This window comes from Rhinatrema bivittatum, chromosome 1 (assembly GCF_901001135.1).
Source record: "Rhinatrema bivittatum chromosome 1, aRhiBiv1.1, whole genome shotgun sequence".
Taxonomy (NCBI): Eukaryota; Metazoa; Chordata; class Amphibia; order Gymnophiona; family Rhinatrematidae; genus Rhinatrema; species Rhinatrema bivittatum.
The window spans coordinates 204,075,197-204,086,430 of NC_042615.1; positions in this window are offsets into that span (position 1 = coordinate 204,075,197).

Here is an 11,234-nt window from a genome sequence, read left to right on the forward strand (position 1 = left end):
GGTGCATCAAACTCAGCATTTTGTCTCCCATATGGCCATTCTGGGTCACATGTACCCAGCTGAAACCCAATAGTTGATCTATTTTTTTGTGTATCACTCCCAGGGATAAATGCTGACTTTCCCAAGTCTCCCTGGCTAATTAAAATTTATGAACTTTTCCTTCAGGAACCTGTCCAATCCTCTTGTGAACCTCATTGTTTTAATTGCTTTGACCACATCATCTGGCAACATATTTCATAGCATAATTGTCTTAAATGTATCACCTAGTAACTTTATTACATGTCCCCTAGTCTTTTTATTTTTTGAAAACATAAACAACCGATTCATGTTTACATGTTCCACTCCACTCATTTTATAAATCTCTGTCATACCTCCCTTTAGCCATCTTTTCTCCAAGTTGAAGAAACCTAACCTCTTCAGCCTCTTTTCATAGGGAAAGCATTCCATCTCCTTTATCATTTTGATCACCCTTCTCTGTACGTTTTCTAATTCCATAATAACTTTTTTGAGATGTGGTGACCACTTGACAATAGTGATCATAACATGATCAAATTTGAACCAATGACTGGAAGGGGGGCAATATGTAAATTTACAGCTCTAACACTAAACTTTCAAAAGGGAAACTTTGATAAAATGAGGAAAATTAAAAAAAAAACAAAAACCTGACAGGTGTAGCTGTAAAAGTTAAAACATGTACAATAGGTGTGGGCATTGTTTAAAAATAGCATCTTAGAAGCACAGTCCAGATGTATTCCATGCATTAAGAAAGGTAGAAGGACAAATGATTACCAGCATGCTCAAAAAGTAAGGTGAAAGGCAATTTTAGCCAAAAAAAAAAAAGAGTCCTTAAAAAATTGGAAGGATCCATCTGAAGAAAATAGGAAAAAGCATAAGTATTGTCAAGTTAAATGTTAAACATTGAAACTAAAGAACAAAATCACAGAACATATAGAAAAAAATAGTTTAATGGAACACAGCCAACATGGATTTACCCAAGGTAAGTCTTGCCTCACACATCTGCTACTTTTTTTGATGGGGTTAATAGTAGGATAAAGGTGAACCAATAGATCTATATTTGATTTTCAGAGGGCATTTGTCAAAGTCCCTCATGAAAGGCTTCTAAGAAAATTAAAAAATCATGGGATAGGAGGAGATATCCTTTTCATGGATTGCAAACTGATTAAAAGATAGGAAACAGAGAGTAGGATTAAATGGTCAATTTTCTCAGTGGAAAAAGGTAAACAGTGAAGTTCCTCAGGGATCTGTACTTGGACCGATGCTTTTCAATATATTTGTAAATAATCTGGAATGAGATACAAGTGAGGTGATCAAATTTGCATATTCAGCATTGTTAAATCACATGGGGATTGTGATAAATTGCAGGAGGAACAAGACAGGAATATTGAGCGTCCAAATGGCAGATGAAACTTAATATGGACACGTGCAAGGTGATGCATAAAGGGAAAAATAACCCATGCTATGGTTACACAATGTTACTGTAGGTTCCATATTAGTAGTTACTACCCAGGAAAAAGATCTAGGCATCACAGTGGATATAGCAATGAAATCGTTGCCTCAGTGTGGTGTGGCAGTCTAAAAAGCAAACAGAAGTATTACGAATTATTAGGGATCACTGAGAGGAGAGGAGAGGATCACCTTGCTGGTGGCTGAAAGGAATCAGTAAGTTTTTGCTTGGGACATTGTCTTTTTTAAAAGTATTGGGGCAAAGTTAACTATTTAGGAATATTATTTAATATGTTTGTGTTTTTGCACTTTTAATAGTCAGTAAGGCACGGAATAAACAGAAGTTAGACTGTATTTTTAAATAGTCAGTCAGTAAGGCAGCTAGTAAGCAGAAGTTAGAGTGTTTGTATATTTAAAAAAAACCAAAAAAAAAACACAAAACCAAAGTATCCAGAAGCTAGAAATAAGCTAGGAGCAGTGTACATTAAGTAAAAAGGTTGAAAAGTTCATTTCAGTTACTCACCTTGGAAAGGTGTTGAGGTAGTGTGATTTGGTTTGATTAGGTACCAACATTTGTTATTCAAGAGAGCAGCGAGTCACTCTGGCTGACTTACTGAAGTTGGACTGTTTGTGTTTCCCAACCCTCTCACCCCTAGCTCATCATTTAATTTATAGGCAGGTGCCACTTACAAAAAAACAAAACAAAAAAAAAAACATATTGAGAGTTTGATCATTCTGCTGTAGGCCACTACTAGACATATAGTGAATTCACTAATACTTTTAAAGAACATTAATTAGACACATTCCTACTCCCATATCAACCTAAAACTTAAGTAGGAACTGAACAAATTTGAGATGAAGGCAGCAGTCCAGCAGCAAGAGGGAGGCTTCCCAGTTTTTTGCATCGAGCGTCACATGTATGATTTTTAACACGCCGGTGAGAAATTGTACATGTGCATGTGATGCAAAGGGCTCCTGGCTCTCAGAGAACGAGTCCGATCTCTGGAGGCTAGAGTGGCAGACATGGAGGAGCTGAAGCAGACAAAGAGGTATATAGATGGCTACTATGTCCCTGAAGGTCTCAAGTACCAACTTAGACTGGCAGCCCTGGTGCTGCCTTGGAGGAAGAATGTCTCATGATTGGAGAGCATCAACCTGGTGCAGCAGGAAAGGATCCTGTAGCAAGGACCTGCTCTGCAGGTGATGCATTGTCCTTTCTCACCGAGGATATCTCCCCAAGGCCTACTGCCCAGGAGGGAAGGGTTAGGTCGGCCGTCATAGTTGGTGATTCGATTATTAGGAATGTAGACAGCTGGGTGGTTGGTGGGCGTGAGGATCACCTGGTAACATGGCTAACTGGTGCGAAGATGGCGGTCCTCACATGATAGGATTTTTGACAGTGCTGGGGAGGAGCTGGCTGTCGTGGTACATGTGGGCACCAACGATAGGAAAATGTGGGAGGGAGATTCGGGAAGTCAAATTTAGGCTCTTAGGTAGAAAGCTTAAACCCAGAACCTCCAGGGTAGTATTCTCTGAAATGCTCCCTGTTCCACGTGCAGGTCACCTGAGGCAGGCAGAGCTCCGGAGTCTCAATCCGTGGATGAGACGATGGTGCAAGGAAGAGGGATCCAGTTTTGTTAGGAATCAGTTGGACCGTTAGATGATCGAGGGGTTAAAGGGGCACTTAGAGAAGATAAGGCCATAGCGGAAAGATTAAATGCTTTCTTTGCTTTGGTGTTTACTAAAGAGGATGTTGGGGAGGTACCCGTACTGGAGAAGGTTTTCATGGGTAATGATTCAGATAGACTGAACCAAATGACGGTGAGCCTAGAAGATGTGGTAGGTGTGATAGGCCTGATTGACAAACTGAAGAGTAGTAAATCACCTGGACCGGATGGTATACACCCCAGAGCTCTGAAGGAACTAAAAAATAAAATTTCAAACCTATCATTAAAATATCCATTGTACCTGATGAATGGAGGATAGCTAATGTAACCCCAATATTTAAAAAGGGCTTCAGCGGCGATCCGGGAATCTATAAGAACATAAGAAATTAACATGCTGGGTCAGACCAAGGGTCCATCAAGCCCAGCATCCTGTTTCCAACAGAGGCCAAAACCAGGCCACAAGAACCGGGCAATTACCCAAACACTATGAAGAACCCATGCTACTGATGCAATTAATAGCAGTGGCTATTCCCTAAGTATAATTGTTTAATAGCCATTAATGGACTTCTCCTCCAAGAACTTATCCAAACCTTTTTTGAACCCAGCTACACTAACTGCACTAACCACCTCCTCTGGCAACAAATTCCAGAGCTTTATTGTGTGTTGAGTGAAAAAGAATTTTCTCCGATTAGTCTTAAATGTGTTACTTGCTATCTTCATGGAATGCCCCCTAGTCCTTCTATTATTCGAAAGTGTAAATAACCGAGTCACATCTATTCATTCAAGACCTCTCATGATCTTAAAGACCTCTATCATATCCCCCCTCAGCCGTCTCTTCTCCAAGCTGAACAGCCCTAACCTCTTCAGCCTTTCCTCATAGGGGAGCTGTTCCATCCCCTTTATCATTTTGGTTGCCCTTCTCTGTACCTTCTCCATCGCAACTATATCTTTTTTGAGATGCAACGACCAGAATTGTACACAGTATTCAAGGTGCAGTCTCACCATGGAGCGATACAGAGGCATTATGACATTTTCCGTTCTATTAACCATTCCCTTCCTAATAATTCCTAACATTCTATTTGCTTTTTTGACTGCTGTAGCACACTGAGCCGACGATGTTAAAGTATTATCCACTATGATGCCTAGATCTTTTTCCTGGGTGGTAGCTCCTAATATGGAACCTAACATTGTGCAACTACAGCAAGGGTTATTTTTTCCTATATGCAACACCTTGCACTTGTCCACATTAAATTTCATCTGCCATTTGGATGCCCAATCTTCCAGTCTTGCAAGGTCCTCCTGTAATGTATCACAGTCTGCTTGTGATTTAACTACTCCGAATAATTTTGTATCATCCGCAAATTTGATAACCTCACTCGTCGTATTCCTTTCCAGATCATTTATATATATATTGAAAAGCACCGGTCCAAGTACAGATCCCTGAGGTACTCCACTGTTTACCCTTTTCCACTGAGAAAATTGAACATTTAATCCTACTCTCTGTTTACCTGTCTTTTAACCGGTTAGTCTGACTTCAGTACCAGGAAAAATAGTGGAAAGTATTCTAAGCATCAAAATCACAGAGCATATAGAAAGACATGGTTTAATGGAACAAAGTCAGCATGGCTTTACCCAAGGCAAGTCTTGCCTCACAAATCTGCTTCACTTTTTTGAAGGAGTCAATAAACATGTGGATAAAGGTGAACCGGTAGATGTAGTGTACTTGGAGTTTCAGAAGGCGTTTGACAAAGTTCCTCATGAGAGGCTTCTAGGAAAAGTAAAAAGTCATGGGATAGGTGGCGATGTCCTTTCGTGGATTGCAAACTGGCTAAAAGACAGGAAACAGAGTAGGATTAAATGGACAATTTTCTCAGTGGAAGGGAGTGGACAGTGGAGTGCCTCAGGGATCTGTATTGGGACCCTTACTTTTCAATATATTTATAAATGATCTGGAAAGAAATACGACGAGTGAGATAATCAAATTTGCAGATGACACATAATTGTTCAGAGTAGTTAAATCACAAGCAGATTGTGATAAATTGCAGGAAGCCCTTGTGAGACTGGAAAATTGGACATCCAAATGGCAGATGAAATTTAATGTGGAAAAGTGCAAGGTGATGCATATAGGGAAAAATAACCCATGCTTTAATTACACAATGTAGGGTTCCATATTAGGTACTACAACCCAAGAAAGAGATCTAGGTGTCATAGTGGATAACACATCGAAATCGTCAGTTCAGTGTGCTGCGGCAGTCAAAAAAGCAAACAGAATGTTGGGAATTATTAGAAAGGGAATGGTGAATAAAACGGAAAATGTCATAATGCCTCTGTATCGCTCCATGGTGAGACCGCACCTTGAATACTGTGTACAATTCTGGTCGCCGCATCTCAAAAAAGATATAATTACGATGGAGAAGGTACAGAGAAGGGCTACCAAAATGATAAGGGGAATGGAACAGCTCCCCTATGAGGAAAGACTAAAGAGGTTAGGACTTTTCAGCTTGGAGAAGAGACGGCTGAGAGGGGATATGATAGAGATGTTTAAAATCATGAGAGGTCTAGAACGGGTAGATGTGAATCGGTTATTTACTCTTTCGGATAGTAGAAAGACTAGGGGGCACTCCATGAAGTTAGCATGGGGCACATTTAAAACTAATCGGAGAAAGTTCTTTTTCACTCAACGCATAATAAAACTCTGGAATTTGTTGCCAGAGGATGTGGTTAGTGCAGTTAGTATAGCTGTGTTTAAAAAACGATTGGATTAAATCTTGGAGGAGAAGTCCATTACCTGCTATTAAGTGCACTTAGGGCTGGATTTTAAAAGGGGTACGCGCGTAACACTTTTAAAACCCCCCTGCGCGCGCCGAGCCTGTTTTGCATAGGCTCGGCGGCGCACACAAGCCCCGGGACGCGCGAAAGTCCCTGGGCTTGCAAAAAGGGGCGGTCGGGGGCGTGGCCAGGGGGCACGATTTTCAATCGGGGGCGTGTGGGCGGTCCAGGGGCGTGGCTGAGTGCCCCGACACAGCGGCCTGTGTCAGCGCCTGCCACGCGTAACTTACTACTGCCCGGAGGCAGTAGTAACTTTTCTGATAAAAGGTAGGGGGAAGGGTTAGGTAGGGCCGGGAGGGGAAGGTGCAGGTGGGTGGAAGGAAAGTTCCCTCCGATGCCTCGGAGGGAATGGGCAGCGTGCGCAGGGCTCGGCCCACGCAAGTTGCACAAATGTGCACCCCCTTGCGCGTGCCGACCCTGGATTTTATAAGATACGCGCTTATCTTATAAAATCCAGCATACTTTTGTTCGCGCCTGATGCGCAAACAAAAGTACGCGCGTGCTCTCTTTTAAAATGTACCCCTTAGAGAATAGCCACTGCCATTAGCAATGGTAACATGGAATAGACTTAGTTTTTGGGTACTTGCCAGATTCTTATGGCCTGGATTGGCCACTGTTGGAAACAGGATGCTGGGCTTGATGGACCCTTGGTCTGACCCAGTATGGCATTTTCTTATGTTCTTACTATAAGCTAGATGAAAAGTATGCTCCTTGAACAAAAAAACCTCAAAAAATACTAATGAAACTGCATTCTCACTAAAACACAAATATGCAAATTTGTTGTACCTATGTAATTGTATTCTCTAGTTGACCTGCTTGTACAATGAATTTTAAAACAAATTATTACTACTTATTTAAACTGCTAGGGGCTCAAATTTCCTGAATTGCTGAAGCATATGCCCTTTCCCCACTAAGCATGGGAAAAGTAAATAGCTTATTACTACTACTATTGGTAAAATATATAGTTCTGTGTGAAAAATGATTTTCCTTTTAATTACTACTTACCTGATAATTTCCTTTCCTCTAGTAGGGTATGTGAATCCCCACGAGTGGGTTATGCACTTCTGCCAGCAGATGGAGACAGAGCAAAAGGTGACATCACAGCCATATAGTCCCACCCCATCAGCATGCCAGTATTCTCTGGAAAAGCCAAAGTGTGGAAAAAACTGATTATAGTTGAACATTACTATTATCATCTATTCAGGCTTCCCAACTAACAGGAATTCTGAGCTCAACCAAAAGAAGTAACAGATCTAATAAACTAAGGACTAGAGAAGCCATTTACCAGTTTTCAACGAAGAGCAAGAATCATACTCTGGAAAGGTCACCCAAAAAAAAGGCTAACCACATATTTAAACATTGACAGCCGAGGGTGGGTCAGGGATTGATCTGCCCTTACTAGAGGACAGGAAATTATCAGGTAAAGTAGTAATTTCTCCTTCCTCAGTGTTCAGGCAGGTCAGTCACTACGAGTGGGATGTACCAAAGCTAATGTCACAAAGGGCAGGAAGCTGCCAGCAGTTCAATCAATACCACCTGCGCAAACACAGCATCCTCCTAGTCCTAACATCCAACCAGTAATGCTTGAAGAAGGTGTGCAAAGTTGACCACATTGCCGCATGGCAAATTTCAGCATGCAACAACTGAAGGTCCGCCCATGATACCACCTGAGCCCTCGTGGAGTGCGGTCTGTTTTGGCAAAGCAACCTCAGCAGCTAGAGGTTGCCACGACGACTTCCTTAACCCAATGGGCTACCACTGCCCGCATCACCAGTGCTCCTGTTTACCTCCACCATGGAGCACAAACAAGCAATCAGGCTTCTGAACAGCTTTAGTCGTCTCCAAGTACCACAATAAATGACGCTCAACGTCCAGGGAATGCAAAAGACTGTATTCGTCTTTATCTCTGTCACTGTCCAAGGCAGGCAGGGAAATGGACTGATTCAAATGAAACTCCAAAACCACTTTTGGCAAAAAAGGAGGGCACAGTCCGTAGTTGAACTGCACCCGGAGTCATATGGAGAAAAGGCTGAAGGCAGGAAAGAGCCTGCATCTCAGAGACCCAACGTGCCGAACAGATTGCTACTAGAAAACACTGTCTGCAAGGTAAGCAGCCACAAGATAAGAGTATGGCAGCAGTCAAAAAGTTAAACCCACCAAAAACTTGAGGAACAAGTTAAGCTCCCAAAGAGGTATCAGAAGCCGCAACAGGGGGCAAAGATGCTTAACTCCCTGCAAGAAACAGGACACACCCAGATGGAAAGACAAAGGCCCTCCATTACTCTCGCCCTATAACAAGCCAGGGCTGCAACTTGAACCTCTCCAAGGTGTTAAGGGCCAAAACCTTAAGCAAGCCATCCTATAAAAATTTCAAAATCAAAGGAATATCCACCTTGAGTGGTTGAGTACCTTGCTCAGAACACCAGGTCTCAAAGACCCTCAAAACTCTAATAGAGGCTAGAGAAGAAGAAAATTTCTGGGCCTGAAGTAGAATGGAAATTACAGCAAGCAATTTATCCTGCTTCAACAAGCAAGCCCTTTCAATGGCCAAACCGTAAGACAGAATTGACTCGGGTCCCCTGAAATAACAACTCCATCTGAGACAGTAAACTGAGAGGACTATCCAGACGTCTCTGGAGATCAGCATACCAAGGCCTTTGAGCCCAATCTGGAGCCACTAAAAGGATAGTGTTGGTTTGACTTGCAATCTTCTGGACCAGTCTGCCTTTAAAGGGCCAGGGCAGAAACACACACAACAGGGCGCTATGCGGCCACTTCTAAACAAGAAAATCTATGCCCATTGCTTTTGGATTGGCGACAAAAGGACTGAGGCCAGGGGAAAAAGACATGACCTCTGGGAGAACCTCCTCTATAAGGCTGAAAATGCCGGTAGTCTTGAGAGCAACCACCCACTCGAAAAAATGGACAATGGGTTTCTTGTCCTAGGACAATCAAAGGACCTGGGTCTCTCCTCATTTATTTGCCATTTTTTCTAATTCACTATCAAACAAAATTGAGCCCTTGAAGGGCAACTTGGTAAGACTGGACTTTGAAATAGTATCCGCCGCCTGGCCACAATAACTGAAGCAGCTCCTCTAGCAGCTGGCAAGCCAAGTCACAGCCCGCATTAGCTAAGGTGGCGGCCCCCAATTCTATCACAGGTCTAAAATCGGTCACGACACTACCAGTTTCTTGACAAAGACACAAGGTAGCCCAAGCTACCAAGGCAAAACCGGAAGCAATTTGTAAGTTCATTGTCAGTGCCTCAAAGGCTTGCTTTAGGATAGCCTCAATCCTTCTATCCCAAGCATCCTTCAGTGCCGCACCTCCCTTTAATCGAGATGGTGGTACATTTCGTGACAGAACACACCATGGAATCAACGTTAGGGAAACTCAGCTGTTCTTTACTCTGTGGATCCAAGGAGTATAAACACACCCTCCTCTAAAGGACATCTCTGGCGTGCTCCATTGTAGATCAATCAACTTCTGGATTGCATCCACGAGGGGAAAGAAACAAAAAGCTTTGCGTAGGGTGACAAAATACGGGATCCTCCTTCTGCAGCCCCAAGGAGTCAGTCCCAGCCACTCCGAGGGTTTTCAAGGTCTGAGAGATCATGCTCAACAACTCATCTCTATGAAAGAAATGGAAAAGAGTTCTATAAGGCTCCAAATCTGGGGGAATGCCTCCTTCCTCACCAGGAGAACCACCATCATAATCATCGGTATCATAGAAACAGAGAAATGACGGCAGAAGAACAAATGGCCCATCCAGTCTGCCCAGCAAGCTTTCATACTTATTTTTCTCATACTTATCTGCTACTCTGACCGCTGAGTTCAGGGCCCTTATTGGTAACTTTATGGTTCTAATTTCCTTCCACCCTCGCCATTGATGGAGAGAGCAATGCTGGATCTGCAAAGTGAAATATCAAGTTTAATTGGTTATGGTAGTAACTGCCACAATAAGCAAGCTACTCCCATGCTTATTTGTTTACACAGCCTGTGCAATTCAGTCCTTGTTGGTTGTTGTCTGAATATAAATCCTCTTTTCTTCATTCCCCCTGCCGTTAAAGCAGTGAGCTGCACTGGATATGTATTCAAAGTCTTGATCTACCTGCATCCAAGCCTTGTTAGACTGCACTGAGCCTTGGCGCTTGACTGTGGAGACAGATGGAGGAGCATTCAGAGTGTACAGACTTACCTTAGTACATACTGCTTATTCAGAAGATCGGATCTGTAGAAATGTCTGCAATCCCTGGAAGAATTCCACCCAGGAAAAGGACAGGTCCATTCCAGGCCCCATAAGCCCGAACCTGACATCCTGAGAGCTAGTGTCCGCTGATGACCTGACCTGTAGATAGATCAAGGGAAGGGACACATCTGTCGTGTCATCTTCGGTCCCACTCCCCTCAGATAGAGGAGATGGACCTTCGTTGGCAAAATCAGGAGGAGGTAAATCTCTCCGAGCATCCAGATAGCACTGACATAGGAATAAAGAAAGCTCCAGCTGAATGGTCCTAATGTGGCATGCAGCACAAATAACTAAAAGCTTAGGCTTCTTCACCACAGGCACCATGGTTGTAAGCACGCAGACTGGCAAAGGCTCACACCTAGAGTACCCGTGCGTATAAGCCGTGGCCAAAACGAACACATAAAAAATATGCATCCAAGCACACGCACCTAGGTCATCTGTCCAACTAGATGCCCAAACTGGGTTCCCAGTGCAGACACTAAGGAAAATGCTTCAGCTAGACATACAAGATGTGCATCCAAAAGAGTGTCCAAATGGGGGACACAGGCAAGAATGGACATGCACATGGGGCATGCAGGCATGCACCGACGGCCCACAGCAAAAAATGCACAAAATTATCTCGGTCTACCACGCGCCAAAAAGGCAGAATTGTGGAAGCGGAGCCTAGCCCAACCCGCCGTGCCTGCACTACCTCCTCACCTCACAGAACTCCCAAGAGATGTGAGGTCAGCTGAATGCTGAGGAGCAAACCCTTTCTCCTGCTTTTTTTTTTTTTTTTAATAAAGTAAAAACCTTTTACCTGAGCTCAGCCTTCCCTGGCTGAGAGGAGGAACAGGTCCCAGATATGGGGGAGAGGGCTAAAGCCTTCACTGTTGAGCTTCTCTCTGCATGCAACTGCTAATTAAAATTTAGGTCCACACCACTCAAGGCTACCAGACTGAAGGCACTCTACCAAGGGAGGGATTGTATGGTATCACCTCAGGAGACAAGCGGTGCTATATAGGATCTCGTCTTTCCAATATCTC